The sequence below is a fragment of the Bos mutus genome, chromosome 5 (assembly GCF_027580195.1).
Source record: "Bos mutus isolate GX-2022 chromosome 5, NWIPB_WYAK_1.1, whole genome shotgun sequence".
Lineage (NCBI taxonomy): Eukaryota > Metazoa > Chordata > Mammalia > Artiodactyla > Bovidae > Bos > Bos mutus.
The window spans coordinates 53,775,841-53,793,430 of NC_091621.1; the positions used below are offsets into that span (position 1 = coordinate 53,775,841).

Genomic DNA, 17,590 nt, shown 5'->3' on the forward strand with positions numbered 1-17,590 from the left:
CATCAACTATTGCTGTCTACCATCTAACAAACCACCCCTAAATTTACTGCCTTAATTTATTTCATCACAATTCGGTAGGTTCGCAATTTTGGGGCTGGGTTCACTTGGGTAGTTCTGCTTTTCTCATCTGGATTTATTCATACAACTGCAGTCTCTGAAGATTTGACTGGGGTTGGATGGTATAAGCTGGTTATGTTTCTGGTGGTCTCTGTTAGCTGTCAGATAATTGGTCTAGGGGCTTTCAGAGGGGAGGGTTCTTGCTCTAGTTCTTTTGTCTTCTGTTCGTTAGATCAGATTTTCTCACAGGGTACCTCAGCACAGTGGTTCAAAGGAGTGAGAACAGAAGCTGTAAGGCCGCTTGGAGCCTAAGCTCAAAAGTCCTCTATCATCATTCCGGCTATGTTCTATTGGTCAAACCAAGTTACAGGCCAACTGAAATTTGAGGGCTGAGAAAACAGACTTTGTTCCTTGATGCAGGGAGTGGCCCAGTCACATTACAAAAGCCTACTGGCACGGGAGAAGTACTATGGCCGTTTTCACAGAAAATTTACCACACCACCAATTTGGTTGTTTGAACTATTGGTTAAGGAAGGATACTCCTTGAGGAAGATACAATCATACAAATCCCAAAGAAAAGGTCACATTTTCAATAGAGACATCTAATTAAGAATGGCAAGATTGGGAGTTTGGGATTGACATGTATACACTACTTTATTTAAAATAGATAACCAACAAGGACCTACTGTACAGCACAGGAAACTGCTCAGTAGTCTGTAATAACCTAAATGGGGAAAGAACTTGAAAAAGAATAGACACATGTGTATGTGTAACTGAATCACTTTGTTGAAACTGAAACTAACATAACATTGTTACTCAACTATAATCCAATATAACATAAACAAATTTGGGACTTCCCTGATGGTACAGTGGATAGGAATCTGCCTGCCAATGCAGGGGACATGAGTTCAATTCCCAGACCAGGAAGATTCCACATCTGCTAGGCAACTAAGCCTGTGAGCCCACAACTACCAAGGTCCCTGCACCCTAGAACCCTTCCTCTTCAAGGAAAGAGGCCACCACAATAAGAAGTCCATGCACTGCAACTGTGACCCCTGCTCACCACAATTAGACAAAAGTTTGCACAGCAATGAAGACCTGGCTCAAACAAAAATAAAAATAAATAAAATTCTGAAAAATAAAAGCAAAATAAATTAAAAAAAAAAGAATGGTAAATCAATGGCAAAATTAATCCACTGGATAGCAAGTATAGGAATAAGTTAGAAAAAGGCAAGACAGGATGCATGGTCAAGATAACCATAACTGAGAACTATGTGGGTTAAATCAAAAGAAAAGGGCATTAAAGTCATGCAATAAATAAAGTCACCTTAGGGTAAAAGACTAGAAATCATAGTGAAGGGCATAACTGGAAAGATTTTTGGAGGAGCAGATAATACAGGTGAGAGTTCTTTCAAGGGGACTCAAACAGGATTGAGCAGGGTAGAATTCAAAGTATATTCAGTAGCATCATTTCTAGAAGCAGCAAGAGCAGGTGCTGGATTTTGTCCATGACTCAGTACATGAAATTGTGTGAGGACAGGTAGGGTCAAATAATTTGAGTTAATTGGCAAATGCCATTGAGGAAGACAATGATCAAGAGGAAAAGTTAGGTTCACAAATTTGAAAAGCTATATAGGAATGACAGAGAATCTGAGCTGGATCAGTTTCTAGGGTGATCTGAATAATTCTCTCAGCCTGATAATACTATATGTGTTAATTACTTACCAGCATCCATTTAAAAGCACATATTCAGCACACACAATGTTTTAAGTCCCATGCTAGGCTGTGGAGATACAAGGTCAAGCAAAATGTATTCAAGGGCCTACAGATACTATCAATACAAGTGATAGTAGTTGTAACAACACAATGTCTAAGAGGAGTCAGAGAGGGGGCATCTCACTCAGGCTTGGATACAGGGCAGGCTTCCTCCATGATTACTGTCAAAGTTGGGGCCATAAGCGTGTGAAATTATCACAGCACAGTGGGGAGAGGGGTGCTGGATGTATGTTTAAAGGAACTTAGGCCAAGTAAAGCTGGCAATATTTATAGAACTCTTGCTTGACAGTTTTGCTCTTTGAAATATAATAACCATAATTACAATATTCAGTTCAGTTCAGTTGCTCAGTTGTGTCTGACTCTTTGCGACCCCATGAATCGCAGCACACCAGGCCTCCCTGTCCATCACCAACTCCCGGAGTTCACTCAGACTCATGTCCATCGAGTCAGTGATGCCATCCAGCCATCTCATCCTCTGTCGTCCCCTTCTCCTCTTGCCCCCAATCCCTCCCAGCATCAGAGTCTTTTCCAATGAGTCAACTCTTTGCATGAGGTGGCCAAAGTACTGGAGTTTCAGCTTTAGCATCATTCCTTCCAAAGAAATCCCAGGGCTGATTTCCTTCAGAATGGACTGGTTGGATCTTCTTGCAGTCCAAGGGACTCTCAAGAGTCTTCTCCAACACCACAGTTCAAAAGCATCAATTCTTTGGCGCTTAGCTTTCTTTACAGTCCAACTCTCACATCCATACATAACCACTGGAAAAACCATAGCCTTGACTATACGAACCTTTGTTGGCAAAGTAATGTCTCTGCTTTTCAATATGCTATCTAGGTTGGTCATAACTTTCCTTCTAAGGAGTAAGCGTCTTTTAATTTCATGGCTGCAGTCACCATCTGCAGTGATTTTTGGAGCCCCCAAAAATAAAGCCTGACACTGTTTCCACTATTTCCCCATATATTTGCCGTGAAGTGATGGCACCGGATGCCATGATCTTTGTTTTCTGAATGTTGAGTTTTAAGCCAACTTTTTCACTTTCCACTTTCACTTTCATCAAGAGGCTTTTGAGTTCCTCTTCACTTTCTGCCATAAGGGTGGTGTCATCTGCATACCTGAGGTGATTGACATTTCTCCCGGCAATCTTGATTCCAGCTTGTGCTTCTTCCAGCCCAGCATTCCTCATGATGTACTCTGCATATAAGTTAAATAGGCAGGGTGACAATAGACAGCCTTGACGTACTCCTTTTCCTATTTGGAACCAGTCTGTTGTTCCATGTCCAGTTCTAACTGTTGCTTCCTGACCTGCATATAGGTTTCTCAAGAGGCAGGTCAGGTGGTCTGGTATTCCCATCTCTTTCAGAATTTCCACAGTTTATTGTGATCCACACAGTCAAAGGCTTTGGCATAGTCAATAAGGCAGAAATAGATATTTTTCTGGAACTCTCTTGCTTTTTTAATGATCCAGCAGATGTTGGCAATTTGATCTCTGGTTCCTCTGCCTGTTCTAAAACCAGCTTGAACATCTGGAAGTTCACGGTTCATGTATTGCTGAAGCCTGGCTTGGAGAATTTTGAGCATTACTTTACTAGCATGTGAGATGAGTGCAATTGTGTGGTAGTTTGAGCATTCCTTGGCATTGCCTTTCTTTGGGATTGGAATGAAAACTGACGTTTTCCAGTCCTGTGGCCACTGCTGAGTTTTCCAAATTTGCTGGCATATTGAGTGCAGCACTTTCACAGCATCATCTTTCAGGATTTGAAATAGCTCCACTGAAATTCCATCACCTCCACTAGCTTTATTCATAGTGATGCTTTCTAAGGCCCACTTGACTTCACATTCCAGGAGGTCTGGCTCTAGGTGAGTGATCACACCATCATGATTATCTGGGTCATGAAGATCTTTTTTGTACAGTTCTTCTGTGTATTCTTGCCATCTCTTCTAAATATCTTGTGCTTCTGTTAGGTCCATACCATTTCTGTCCTTTATGGAGCCCATCTTTGCATGAAGTGTTCCCTTGGTATCTCTAATTTTCTGGAAGAGATCTCTAATCTTTCCCATTCTGTTGTTTTCTCTATTTCTTTGCATTGATCACTGAGGAAGGCTTTCTTATCTCTTCTGGCTATTCTTTGGAACTCTGCATTCAGATGCTTATATCTTTCCTTTTCTCCTTTGCTTTTCACTTGTCTTCTTTTTACAGCTATTTGTAAGGCTTTCTCAGAGAGCCATTTTGGTTTTTTGCATTTCTTTTCCATGGGAATGGTCTTGATCCCTGTCTCCTGTACAATGTCACGAACCTCCATCCATAGTTCACCAGGCACTCTATCAGATCTAGTCCCTTAAATCTATTTCTCACTTCCACTGTATAATCATAAGGGATTTGATTTAGGTCGTACCTGAATGGTCTAGTGGTTTTCCCTACTTTCTTCAATTTCAGTCTGAATTTGGCAATAAGGAGTTCATGATCTGAGCCACAGTCAGCTCCTGGTCTTGTTTTTGTTGACTGTATAGAGCTTCTCCATCTTTGGCTGCAAAGAATATAATCAATCTGATTTCAGTGTTGACCATCTGGTGATGTCCATGTGTAGAGTCTCTTGTGTTGTTGGAAGAGGGTGTTTGCTATGACCAGTGCATTTTCTTGGCAAAACTCTATTAGTCTTTGCCCTGCTTCATTCCGTATTCCAAGGCCAAATTTGCCTGTTACTTACTTCAGGTGTTTCTTGACTTCCTACTTTTGCATTCCAGTCTCCTATAATGAAAAGGACATCTTTTTTGGGTGTTAGTTCTAAAAGGTCTTATAGGTCTTTATAGAACTGTTCATCTTCAGCTTCTTCAGTGTTACTGATTGGGCCATAGACTTGGATTACTGTGATATTGAATGGTTTGCCTTGGAAACGAACAGCGATCATTCTGTTTTTTTTTGAGATTGCATCCAAGTACTGCATTTCGGACTCTTTTGTTGACCATGATGGCTACCCCATTTCTTCTAAGGGATTCTTGCCCACAGTAGTAGATATAATGGTCATCTGAGTTAAATTCACCCATTCCAGTCCATTTTAGTTCACTGATTCCTAGAATGTTGACGTTCACTCTTGCCATCTCCTGTTTGACCACTTCCAATTTGCCTTGATTCATGGAACTGACATTCCAGGTTCCTATGCAATATTGTTCTTTACAGTATCGGACCTTGCTTCTATCACCAGTCACATCACAACTGAGTATTGTTTTTGCTTTGGCTCCATCCCTTCATTCTTTCTGGAGTTATTTCTCCACTGATCTCCAGTAGCATATTGGGCACCTACTGACCTGGGGAGTTCCTCTTTCAGTATCCTATCATTTTGCCTTTTCATACTGTTCATGGGGTCAAGCAAGAATACTGAAGTGGTTTGCCAGTCCCTTCTCCAGTGGACCACATTCTGTCAGATCTCTCCACCATGACCTGCTCATTTTGGGTGGCCCCACACTGCATGGCTTAGTTTCATTGAGTTAGACAAGGCTGTGGTCCTAGTGTGATCAGATTGCCTAGTTTTCTGTGATTATGGTTTCAGTGTGTCTGCCGTCTGATGCCCTCTTGCAAAACCTACTGTCTTACTTGGGTTTCTCTTACCTTGGGCGTGGGGTATCTCTTCACGGCTGCTCCAGCAAAGTGCAACCATTGCTCCTTACCTTGGACGAGGGGTATCTCCTCACTGCCGCCACTCCTGACGTTGAACATGGAATAGCTCCTCTCGGCCCTCCTGCCCCTGCGCAGCCACTGCTCCTTGGACATGGGGTTACAATATTATGAAATACTAAATTCCTATTTTATGCCATATACACTCTTTTAGGCACTTTATATTATCATTAGTCCTCAAAAAGCCAAATAGCATAGAATTTTTATTCCATTGCACATAAACATATACACAAGCACACAAATACAGAGTTGGTTAGGTTAATAAGATATAAAGGTTGGTTTAGTTCCAAACCATAGCTCCTTACTCTAGGATACATGACCTTTTGATATGACCATGGCAGACAAACTAGGAGCTGTGTCTACCACCATCCTTTCTACTCTCAGAAAGACCAGTTAATCTCAGCTAAAGGATTGCCTGGCTCCCAGGTGGCTCAGCGGTAAAGAATCTGCCAGCAAATGCAGGAGATACAGTAAGCACAGGTTTGATCCTGAGTTGGGAAGATCTCTTGGAGGAGGAAATGGCAACGCACTCCAGTATTCTTGCTTGGAAAAGTCCCACAGAGAGAGGAGCCTGGTGGGTTACAATCCATGGAGTCACAAAGAGTTGGACGCAACTAAGCAACTGGACACAAAGCAGTTGGACACAAGGAGCACACACAAAGGACTGCTTATTTCTAAAAAGCTTATTTCTTACATTGTTTGTGTCTTATGTTCTCTAATTTCTTCAACAAGAAATATTGGTCATTCACATTTACTTTCAACCAATATGTAAATGCGACTATGTAATAATATTTTTCTTTTGAAAATTGAAAGCTGTGTTTTTTTCAACAGGGATGTGCACATTTCTGCATCTCTGGAAGGATAGCATATTAACTTTCAAAGCTTACTCAATATTATACTTTTAAACCTGGAAAAGGAAAAGTCCTTCTATCTGTTCTACTGAAGACCCTCACGTAGTCAAGTGTTTCCTCTAATCTACCCTGTTCCTCTAGGATTCCATCATTATTTTTAAAGGCAAGATCCTGGTGCACAGCCGCGAGAGTGAAGAACAGAATCAGGACATTCGTGAAGACAAGGAGTTGGTCCTGGTACAACTGCGAAAACTTAAGGCCCAGAGGACTCAGGCCCGGGGAATAGCACAGGAGAACTTAGTCAAACTCACCCTGGAAAGCAGTGCTACCCTCAAGGCCCTGAGGGAGATTGTTGACAAGGGTGAAAAGATTCTTAAACTTGCTGAAATATGTAGGAAATTTGAAACAGAAGAAGAAAAAGTGCTGCCTTTTTATTCATCGGTGTTGACTCCCAAGGAGCAGGAAGAGATAGAGACAATGGACCTAGAGGAATTTAATGAAGAGCTTGGAAAGGTGATAATGGACTACAAAGGGATGGAGAATTTCTGGAAAAGGTACAACAAAGTGAAACTGGAGCAACTGAGCCTTCGGCACAGACGTGCTCAGTTGTTATAAATCAATGAGAAGCTGCGGGAGATGCTCAGGCAGTACTTGGATGGCATCTCCGTGAGTGATGAAGTGCTGAGCCAGCTCAACCCACTCTTCATCGTCAATCACCGCAGCAACTTACCCCAGCTCCTGCCCATGCCCACAGCCACAATAAGTACATACTTATTGTTTTTGTAATGTTAACAGTAGGGATGAGCACTACAGACTCTTCTGTGCTGATTGTGGAGAGGCACATGATACTCACTCTGCGAGGGGTGTAATGGGGAGAGGAAGGTTTTTGCTGCTATGTCAGTGGAAAGCATAGTGGAAGGGATGAACATTTAAAATACACACATACAGGACTTTCCTAGTGGTCCAGTGGGAAAGACTCCGAGCTCCCAGTGGGGGGCCCAGGTTCAGTTCCTTGTCAGAGAAGCAGATCTCTAATGCTGCAACTAAGACTCAGTGCAGCCAAGATAAATAATATGTATACATAAAATAAAATGCACACACACTCACTCAAAGGGGCTGTGAGATAATAAAAAGATGAAAAATATTTATCTTGCAAAATAAAAAAGAACATAACCTCTTTTTGGATACTCTCTAATCAGTTGACTTTAGCAGAGTCAAGAATCTGCCTGCCAATGCAAGAGACACAAGAAACTTGGGTTCTATCCCTGGGTCGAGAAGGTCCCCTGAAGTAGGAACTGACAACCCGTTCCAGTATTTTTGCCTGGAAAACCCCATGGACAGAGGAGCCTGGCAGACTACAGACCACGGGGTCTCAAACAGTCAAACACAACGGAGCACAACGTGAACCCAACCGATTAAATTTTAGGCTTCCATGTGGCTCAGACAGTAAGGAATCTATCTGCAATGCAGGGGATCTGGGTTCGATTCCTGGGTAGGAAAAATCCCCTGGAGAAGGGACTGGCCACTCACTCCAGTTTTCTTGCCTGGAGAATTTCATGGACAGGGGAGCCTGACAGGCTACAGTTCATGGGTCACAGAGTCAGAGGCAACTGAGTGACTATTACTTTCAGAACTTCAGTAGAGTAGATATTAGACAGTTGGGCAGAGTTTTGGGGTACATTTGAATCACAATTCCTTACTTTAATTCCTAAGCTTTGCAGGAAGTCTTCCAGAAAATAATAGTGAGAATCTGTAAGACTACCTTTGACTTACAGTGGTCCACTGGTGAATAAGAAACCTTAAGTTTTCATAAAAGCAAGTTCATACATCTTGGTCTTTTAGTTCAGTCGCTAAGTCATGTCTGACTCTTTGGGACCCCGCGTGCTGTAGCACACCAGGTTCCTCTTACTCTTTTAGAAACTGGCTATAAAAATCTTTTGGTATTCAGCCTTCATTTGTAAGGTTACACTTGAAAACATTTGAGTGATGACTGAATTTCTGAAAGCCTTGGTATATTTAATGAGAACTGAAAATTTTTCTTAGTTCATTTAAGCAAGGAAAAACCCCAAGATAGAATTCTTGCACCCCACAAATAAATCATACCAGAAAAAATTTTCTCATCCTTTGTGAATTGTGAAAGAAGTGACTCTCCCACAGAGAGGTCTCGTCTTCTGCTTTGTGTGAAAAAATCAGTTTCACCTGTGTCACCAAATATAACCTGTATCATCTCCACAATGGCTTCCAAATCTCTAACCATTCCAACGGACACCAGGTCAAAAGTTGGTTATAAGCAGGGTAGTTGGCAGCGATCTGAAGGAGTCAAATATTATGGGGAAAGCTGAATTGACTCATTTTTATATATTGTCAAAATGTAAGTATTTATTGACTTACTGTTTTTTGTTTTTATTAAGGAAAAGTTTTGCATGTGGCTTATGAATTTAAAAAGCTCATGTTCGTACAACTAATGTGTAGGCATTGTTATAACATATAATACATATGAAACATATAAAAATCAGCATATTCATGATAAAGGTTATCAGCATATAACAATAATAGTTCAGTAACTGTTACTAGTAATATCATTTGCTTGATCAGTGATGCAATATGTATATAAACATTTTTGTGGCATTTTTAAGGAGCTTTTTCTTCTGCAGAATCACATTCTTTCTTGTGTAATATGACATAGCTCAATATAACGATCTCCAAGGGAGTAACTAAACTGTTTTTCTGTACTATACTATTTTGTAATAAATATTGTTTAAAAGGAAGGAATTAGTCTGTGAATTCATTTGCCTTAGCTATGATGTATTTCCCTGGGGCTAAAAATGGATGAAGAAAAGGAAGGACTTGGACACTGGGGACAATGAAAGACAAAATTCAGTGAAGTTTAAAAATTACTCATGAAAGAAGAAAATGCAAATTTGAAGATGAAATAATTTCAAATGACACAAAATAATAATTCTATAAATAAATAGAGAATAATTATCTGCAGCAGATATTGTCATTGGTGGTCTTGATCTCCCCACCCCCCACTTTCCTACTTCCCCTCCTACCCGCCTGCAGGTCCCATTTGCCTGCTGTGTAGGTATTAGCTTCTAAGGACTCATATCTTTCTTTCACTTGAGGCCTGGCCTTGGTTCATAGGAGCTTCCTCATCAGGGGATACTGGAAACCCATTACCACAGATTTGATGAGACAGGAATGTAAGAGCCCAGCTCTCTTGCTTCTAGGTGAAGATAGTCTCTGCGATGCAATCCAAGCTCCAGAACTCCCTACAATATCAGGAGGCTGCACTTCTCCTAAAAGCCTTATTGACTTAGCTATCCCCACATTAACTTACTCCTTTCATACCCTTATAGGTTTCCCATAGGAGTAGTTCTTCAAACCATCACTTGCATTAAGAATCACTGTCTTATCTCAGCATTGAAGGAGCCTGACCAAAGACAATTCCCAGTGTCACATAGTTGTGTAGACAGCAGCTTGACATTTTTAGTTGTGAGACTGTGTTTTATAGAATTATTCCTCTACCTTGCATTGCTGAATAGGTGTCACAGTAATTTTTTATCATCTGGTTGCTTTATTCTTTGAATTTGTTAACTTCTTTTATAGCTTCTTTCACCAAAAGGAAACTGTACAGTTTTAGATAATATATTTGCATAAGATGCAAATCTAAGTGATGAAGCTAATATTTTTTTTTTCCAGTAAAGGATCAATACAAAAGACAGAGAGCAGGATTTGGAGCTCAGAAATACTTATATACTAATCTTGACTCAGTCGTTTATTAGCCATGGGACTTTGGTCAAATCACATAAATTTTCTGAGCCTTATCCAACTTTTTGTTTTAATTGGAGGAATGATGCCAGTGTCACTTCATTGTTATGATTACTAGCATTATGATAATGTAGATGGCATACTTAGTATATAGCACATAGTAGTTGCTCAGTAAATGAGATATTTAGCAATGAAAAATGATTTAAATACAGATGTCAGCAAATCAGTTAATTAAGCCTGAGTTATCACTCTGCTTTCCATCATTTGGTCAGTTTTCTTAACTGATGATGATGGATGCTTCCTTTAGAAGCTTTCCAACAGGATCTGTTTAACCTGAATCATAGTGTATACATGAATATCCTAAGTGGAACCGCACATTCAGCCTGCTGGGGTAGATAGGAAAATGGTGGTATTAAAGTTGTAGAACTTCTAGGCCAAAAGAGATTGTAAATTAGTAACCCATAGGAAAATCTATTTTTTTCAGACCAATTTTGTCTTATACGGAAAATAAAGATAAAAATAAGAGTTGTTGTTCTTGTTTAGTTGCTAAGTCATGTCCAACTCTTTGAGACCACAAAGAGAGTTGAACTAACATTAAATATCAGGTGACTACACCCAAAATCCAAAGCTGGCTTCTCTTGAAAAAGCATAGATCTTTTATTCCAACTTGACAGCAGTTTTCTGGAGCCAAGTAGAAGCTTCCTTCTTTAGGTAGAAAATGTGCTCTCCAGTTCTTCAGAGTTAGGGTAGCCACATAATTGATTGCTTAAGCCATCAGACTTTGGACATGATAGGTGTCAGCTCAGCCCAGTTCAGTTGCTCAGTCGTGTCTAACTCTTTGGACCCCATGGGCCACAGTACGCCAGGCCTCCCTGTCCATCACCAACTCCCTCAGCTCGCTCAAACTCATGTCCACTGAGTCGGTGATGCCATCCAACCATCTCATCCTCTGATGTCCCTATCTCCTCCTGCGATTAATCTTTCCCAGCATCAGGGTCTTTTCAAATGAGTCAGCATCAGGTGGCCAAAGTATTGGCGTTCCAGCTTTAATGATAGGTGTAGAATCAATAACTATACCAAAACAACAGGCATTAATCAGGACTGGCCCTGGGCAAACTGGGATAAGCCCCACCATAGCCACGGTCCTTTCCACTTCATATTCCTTCTCACATGGAATCACTCTATTCTACTTTATCATTTGCCTTTCACCTGTGGGTATCTTAAGACTCTCTTCAAGAGCATCTGGTCCTTTGAGTGAGTGCAAGAATGAGTAATTAATGTATTGGGTTCAGTATTCTTACAAGTAAATTCCTATTAAGTCAAAAGTACCTATACTATCTGACTAGGATACGCAAGATGACATACAGTACTTAAATAATTATGTTTTCTCTATAATTTCTTTGAACTAAAACATTTCATTATTAAAATATTTTTTAAATGTATACAGACTTGTACATAATGAAAGCAGAAAAAAAATAGGCACAGTTTTCATATTAGTGGGATGTCAACAATTTCTCCAAGTCAGCGGGTTTGTGGATTTCATTTGAAGAACACCTCTGCTGTATGTGGTGAAACATCTTTTGAAAGGAGTGATGAGTGATCGGTGACCATAAAGAAATGACACAGATGGCATGTAAAGTCGGAGACATGAACACAACCAGCTTCAGAGAGAAACAATGCAAGTGTATTTAGAATGGACAGCAGGCTTTGCAATCTGTTGCACTGGAGTTTTAGGGACTTACCACAGACAGTGTTTGCTATTGCAGAACATTTTGCTTCCCAGGAGGAAGGAAGATTAACCAAAAGAAATACAACATTGAAAAATACACAGATGATACAGCAAAATAAAGTCCTAAACTGTAAACCACAAAAAGCCCAATATATTTGCTTGGGAATTATTAGAGTAGCCCACAATCTAATGCTTCCATCCTAAGGATGTTTATAGAAAGAGAAGATTGAGTAATGCTTGCCCTAGCTTCAACAAAGTCCCTGTTACCACCTCCCACAATCCCTATGCTCTTGAGGCTTCTTGGGCTTCTGTAATTCTCCTTTGACACATTTGACTTTTGTCTCCTAAAATCTGGCTTGTTTGTGGAATGTGTGTCAAAAAGCAAACCTTATTTACTCATTGGGAAACTGACCACTAGTGTGGAGTTGGGCATACCTAATGTGAAGAAAGGAAGAGGGGCCACGTGCTCACCCACCCACCACAGAGGACAGCCACTTCCAGGCAATGTACCATCTTGTTCCTACTAAGGCAATGAAACCACAAGTCAGGCCTACTGGCATCTCAGGCCTAGAGTACACTGGTTAATTGATGTTCCAACCAGAAGTCTTCTCTAAGTTCCAGAAATTCCTTCCTTGTATTCTGAGATATCTGAAATTCTTCTTTCTCCCCTAAAAGGATAGTGTTTAGGGTTGTTTAAAACTGCTTTGCTCTTTAATTCAACCACAATTGAGATAGTGTGTGAATAATGTTTCTATGACATTTAACCTAGCTTTGTAAACCAGTAATTACTTTCACTTTTATTTATTCTTCCTAGTATAGCAACCCTATGAAGGAAGGATAAAACATAAAACATTTCAAATAACCCTATTTGAGGAGGAAGGAGACTATTATTTTTCCTTTAGGGTCATATTGAATAGCTTTGAATACTGTTATGGTAAAGCTGGAGGAATGTATCCATTGACATTCCTACATGTATAGTGGTCATTCTCATGCTATACTTCCTATTGTACCTCCATAAAAATAAAAATAACAGCAACAATAACAAAAACAAATATATAAAATATTGGAAGGGATGAATCACAAGCTGGAATCAAGATTTCCTGGAGAAATATCAACATCCTTAGATATGCAGATGATAGCACTCAAATGGCAGAAAGCAAAGAGAAATTAGAGAGTTTCTTGATGAGGGTCAAAGAGGACAGTGAAAAAGCTGACTTAAAATTCAACATTTAAAAAATGAAGATCATGGCATCCAGTCCTATCACTTCATGGCAAAAAGAAGGAAAAGTGGAAACAGTGAAAGATTTTATTTTCTTGTGCTCCAAAATCACTGCAGATGGTTAGTGCAGCCATGAAATTAAAAAATGCTTGCTCCTTGGAAGGACAGCTATGACAAACCTAGATAGCATATTCAAAAGCAGAGGCATCACTTTGCCGACAAAGGTCCGCTTAGTCAAAGCTATGGTCTTTCCAGTAGTTATGTATGGATGTGAGAACTGGACCATAAAGAAGGCTGAGCACCAAAGAATTGATGCTTTCAAACTGTGGTGCTAGAGAAGACTCTTGAGAGTCCCTTGGACAGCATGGAGATCAAACGAGTCAATCCTAAAGGAAATCAACCCTGAATATTCATCGGAAGGACTGACACTGAAACTGAAGCTCCAATAGTTTGGCCACCTGATGCAAAGAGCCAACTCATTGGAAAAGACCCTGATGTTAGGAAAGACTGAATGCAGGAGAAGAAGGGGGCCACAGAGAATGAAATGGTTGGATGGCATCATTGACTCAATGAATATGAGGTTGAGCAAACTCTGGAAGAGAGTGAAGGACAGAGAAGCCTGAAGTGCTGAAGTCCATGGAGTCACAAAGAGTCAGACATGGCTTAGCAACTTAACAAATAAATGAAAATAATAGCATTAAGAATTCTAACTAGAAAACTTTTAACCTCTCATTGAATAGCTTACTTTTGACTCATGTTACTGTACAGTCATTATAATAATTCAATTCAATCAATTCAGTTGCTCAGTCGTGTCTGACTCTTTGCGACCCCATGAACCGCAGCACACCAGGCCTCCCTGTCCATCACCAACTCCCAGAGTTCACCCAAACACATGTCCATTGAGTTGGTGATGCCATCCAACAATTTCATCCTCTGTCATCCCCTTCTCCTCCTGCCTTCAATCTTTCCCAGCATCAGGGTCTTTTCAAATGAGTCAGCTCTTTGCATGATGTGGCCAAAGTACTGGAGTTTCAGCTTCAGCATCAGTCCTTCCAATGAACACCCAAGACTGATCTTTGGAATGGACTGGTTGGATCTCCTTGCAGTCCAAGGGACTCTCAAGAGTCTTCTCTAACACCATAGTTCAAAAGCATCAATTCTTCGGTGCTCAGCTTTCTTCACAGTCCAACTCTCACATCCATACATGACTACTGGAAAAACCATAGCCTTGACTAGACGGACCTTTGTTGACAAAGTAATGTCTCTGCTTTTTAATATGCTATCTAGGTTGGTCATAACTTTCCTTCCAAGGAGTAAGTGTCTTTTAATTTTATGGCTGCAGTCACCATCTGCAGTGATTTTGGAGCCCCCCAAAATAAAGTCAGCCACTGTTTGCACTGTTTCCCCATCTGTTTGACATGAAGTGATGGGACCGGATGCCATGATCTTAGTTTTCTGAATGTTGAGCTTTAAGCCAACTTTTTCACTCTCTTTTTTCACTTTCATCAAGAGGCTCTTTAGTTCTTTTTCACTTTCTGCCATAAGGGTGGTGTCATCTGCATATCTGAGGTTATTGATATTTCTCCTAGAAATCTTGATCCCAGCTTGTGCTTCTTCCAGCCCAGTGTTTCTCATGATGTACTCTGCATAGAAGTTAAATAAGCAGGGTGACAATAGACAGCCTTGATGATTGCTTTTCCTATTTGGAACCAGTCTGTTGTTCCATGTCCAGTTCTAACTGTTGCTTCCTGACCTGCATACAGGTTTCTCAAGAGGCAGGTCAGGTAGTCTGGTATTCCCATCTCTTTCAGAATTTTCCACAGTTGATTGTGATCCACACAGTCAAATAACTGTTGCTTAATATGGGTTTACTTTGTACCAGGTGACTTTCTAAGCACTTTATATTTATTTTCACATTTAACCAATAAGATAGCCCTTTAAAATAGTATGACTAATATCTCTATTTTATAGTTTTTTTATTGATGTTTAAAGAAATAAGCAGTTTATTAGAGATCATGTAGCTTACTAGTGACAAAGTGGGGATTACAATGTGTATATGTGTCTGACTCTAATGTCCCCAAGTTCTTTAACCACTGCTATACTTATTACTTCTATTGTTCTTAGGCTCTTACACAAGCCAGGTTCTCTGAAGTGTTGGTCTGCTCTTTGGGGCTCAGATGGTAAAGTATCTGCCTGCAGTGCAGGAGACCCAGGTTCAATCTCTGGGTCAGGAACATCCCCTGGAGAAAGGAATGGCAACCCCCTCCAGTATTCTTGCCTGGAGAATCGCTGGTGTTCTACTGTCCATGGGGTCATGATGAGTAGGACAAAACTGAGCAACTAACACTTTGACTTTAAGCTCAACTAAATTTCAACTAAGACTTGTTGAACCCTTGCACAGTCCCAGGCATACAACCAAAATATTTTTCTAGACAGAGGTGTCTTTGCCTCTCTACTTTGCAGTTTCTTTAATGTAAATAAAGATAACAGTATCTGCCTCACAGGATTGTTGAGTATAGTATCAGTAAAGGATAGCTATTATTATTATTAAAAATAAGTTACTGGAATAAGGTGGTTAATCAATAAATATTGGATGGATTAATGAATGAATGAATGAAGGTATAATGAAACAGAGTCTTGTCTATAAGAAGTTAATAGTCTGGTTATAGGAGCAACAGAAATACCTAAGTATCTGTGCTTCAGTGGCATGAGTTTTATATTAATAAGACACATAGGTATTGCTGAGGCAGAAATGAGCAAGTTAACCTTGAGAAGGAATGACAAGGCAGCAAATTCTGGGAGGTTTTTTGGCTGAGGAAAGAAAAAAAAAAGGCAGTCTGAAAATGTCAAGGTGGCTCAAGGATTAGAGTGAAAAAGACAAGAAATAGGAAAATGAATTAGAAGATTATTTGATTATTACAATCCTTAGGACAAAAAAAAAATTTTGATGAAAGTTTGAACTTGGCAGTAATAGGAAATGAAAAGATAAAGATGAATTCTGGGGGTACTGGAGTGTTTGGCAAGGCTTAGTGACTGATTAAATGAAGGAGGTGGAGGAGAAGGAAACAAAACCAGGCTTCTGGTTTATTAAACTCAGTAGAGGATGATGTCATTGAGATGAGAAACCCAGGTTCCAAAGTGCAATTCTAGGGAATTTATTATCTTCTTAAGCTTTGCTTTCCTGTTCTATAAACTTATGATTGTAACAGTCCTTATCATATTCAGTTGGGGCGAGGATAGAGATACGACAACAGATGAAGAATTTAGCACAGTGGCTGGCACGTTGAAGTGCTCAGGAGATAGCTCTCTTACTCTATGGGACTAGCAGGGGGCCTGGAACAGCAAAGAGCAAATACATTCAGTGTTGTGGTATCTGAGTTTGAATTACATATAAGTTATCCAAATCAGTATGTGGATCCTGGAAGACCATCTGATAGTTTGTGAACGTCAGGAAAAGAAGACGAACCCTTTTATCTGAAATGTGATTTTTAAGGACTTTTTCAACTTAAATAAAAGCGATCACAAAATCAATCATGGAACTTTCTGAGGGTTGGTAATAGGATTAGCCAGTAAGGAAGGGATGTTTGAGGAGGAGTCTCTATCACCCCCATTAGAGGACAAATCTAGGACTCTCACAGTCTCTATAACTCCATCTTGAAAAGCAGACTGATTGCTCATTTCTGGAATGCAGTGCTGCTGCTGCTGCTGCTAAGTCGCTTCAGTCGTGTCCGCGACCCCATAGACCGCAGCCCACCAAGCTTCCTAATCCCTGGGATTCTCCAGGCAAGAACACTGGAGTGGGTTTCCATTTCCTTCTCCAGTGCAAGAAAGTGAAAAGTGAAAGTGAAGCCAGTCAGTCGTGTCCGACTCTAGCGACCCCATGGACTGCAGCCTACCAGGCTCCTCCGTCCATGGGATTTTCTAGGCAAAAGTACTGGAGTGGGTGCCATTGCCTTCTCCACTGGAATGCAGTAGTCACCACCCAAACCCAAAAAACTATCTTCCTTCCTTCAAGTTGCACTTTAGAGGTCATAATCACTCTTGACCTACTAACGGGGGGAGGGGGTTAAATTTACTCTTTAATTCAATTTTAATTAATATATTAGCATGCTCGATCTCTTGCTATTTTGTATTTGACCACTATTTGCTCTGTAATCATTTCTCCTGCTTTCTCTGTATATTCTTTTGCTGCTTGAAATTGGATTTTGGTTCATACTGCCATTTAAAATTTCCTCACGGTGTTGATATTTAAAATAGTTTATGGTCTTTGGTTCCTTTTGATGAAATAAAATTACATCTAGCTTATTCCTTGGTGAAACTCATCTTCTACTTTACTCAGGAACTGGAGTGGGATGTGATGGATCCTTTTATTTTGGGGGATTTTTAGTGGGTGCCTGTATTTTAAGAGTATATAGTGTGTGTGTGTGTGTGTGTGTGTGTTGTGTGTTGTGTGTTAGTCCCTCAGTTGTTTCTGACTCTTTGCAACTCCGTGGACTGTAGCCCACCAGTATCCTCTGTC

The 17,590-nt window shown here is 40.3% G+C and overlaps 1 pseudogene; it reads left to right on the forward strand.

Annotated features, from left to right (window-relative positions):
- The window catches only part of LOC138987874 (dynein regulatory complex subunit 2-like), a 192,969-nt pseudogene extending 185,831 nt beyond the window's left edge, over positions 1–7,138 (forward strand).
- Positions 7,139–17,590: the final 10,452 nt, after the last annotated feature.